Raw genomic sequence first — 1,711 nt, 5'->3', positions numbered from 1 at the left:
CCCCCCCCCCCCCCCAGGGGGGGGGGATTTCTGTTATCAGGCCTTATCTATCTAGGAGATCTCCAAGCTTTAAGTATCTGCTAGTGCCTTTCCCTGAGGAAAGGGAGACTGAAGCGCAGGGAAGCGCAGGATGGGGAAGGACTTCAGGACTCAGGGAAGGAGCTTGGAAAGGGAGCCAGATAGGAGGAGGAATGCCTGCTCAGTAGGGAACCCCAGCTCCACCTCCTCAAATGCCTTCTTTCTGATCATGAAGCCAATCCCTGAGCCCTGTGTGTGCTGGTCCTGCGCTAAGTCCTGGCTGTGTGGAGAGACAAGAATAAACCCAGGGTACTGCCTCCACAGCTCCAGGACAACCGAGGCACTGGCTCTTAAGGAGAATAGGAGACTGAATGCTAAGACTCCCAGGAAAGTGCAGCCAGGACACTAAGGCCTGCCTGGAACTGAGTCTTAGGAAGCAGGCAGGATTCTGGCAGGTGAGGAAGAGGAAAGGATCATAAAGGCCAGGCTGAGGGGTCAGGAAGGTGGGCAGTAGAGACCTAATGACAGCATGTGAGCTCCCCAGAGGCTTTGGGAAGGGAACTCTGATAGCAAGATGCAAGAGAGGGAAGAACCACGCCTAGCCTGAGCTTCTGGGCTTCCTCCTACTGGGTACTCAAACTCCCTGCTCACCGGAGTCAGGTCCAGGTCCAGGTCCAAGCGCAGCCCATGCCGCTCCAGTGCGCAGGCAGGCGAGCCCCTCTCCCCACTCCCTCCCCATTCTCAGTCTTGCACACGGAGCCTAGATATCTCCGTTTCCCGCTGCATTCCCAGTTCCCCTTTACACGCGCACACGCGCACATGCTCACACACACACACACCACTGGCGCGCTGCCCTATCTGTTCCTCCCATAAAGAACTGAGGTTAGCTGTCTCTGGCGAACTAAAAGCAAAACAGCCCCCCCTGAAGTCATCACCGGCCGGGAATAATCAATCTACCCACAGAAGGAGGTCAGCCTGCTCCCCTCCCCACTCCAGGACCCTAAACAACCCGTTTCTTTTCTTATTCTTCCCACCTTGACAATGCGCCTTGGTCAGGGTGAGAGAGGTCGCTGGTTAGAGACCTTGGGCACGCTCGTGGCGGGCTTGGGCAAGCTCCTAGGGATTGGGCAGATCTGGGCAAAAGCTGAGCACAGCACATCGAGGGTGCTCCACCAACGCGGAGAGTCCACTGCCCCCTCCATCTGAGCACCTCTCCATCCTGCCCGAGGCTCACCGCTCAGCCTGGGGCATCGGAAACCGTCCCCCTCCCACCGCTTTTGCTGTTGGAGAAATGTGTCCCAGGTCTGCTGGATTCATTTTTGGGAGGGGGCAGAGGGCCGCTCTACTCCATTCTCCTCCCCATAGCTCTCTCCCTACCCCCTCGGTCAGCGTCCCTCTCCTCCTGGAGCGTCTCCCGCTTGCGCAAGGTCCGCTGCAGCCTCCTCCCGTCTGGTCTGAGTTCCCACTCTGGGGGGCTGTTCCGAGACCCTCTGTCCGCCACCCGTATCCCCGTTGTCCCACTGCCAAAGCCCGCCAACACCGGCCCCTCCCTTTCCCATCCTCTTTACCGCGGAGCCTGGGGCGAGCCTGGGGAGCAGACGCAACAGATTGCAGAACGCGAGAGCGCGGAGCCCGCTCCCTCCGCGCGCCGCCCGCGGTCCTGGCCTGCGCCCGCGGCCGAACCCCCCACCCC

The sequence above is a fragment of the Galeopterus variegatus genome, unplaced genomic scaffold (genome assembly GCF_000696425.1).
Source record: "Galeopterus variegatus unplaced genomic scaffold, G_variegatus-3.0.2 Scaffold4146, whole genome shotgun sequence".
NCBI classification, from domain to species: Eukaryota; Metazoa; Chordata; class Mammalia; order Dermoptera; family Cynocephalidae; genus Galeopterus; species Galeopterus variegatus.
The sequence above is the reverse complement of the archived record's forward strand: the minus strand, read 5'-3'. Positions refer to the sequence as shown.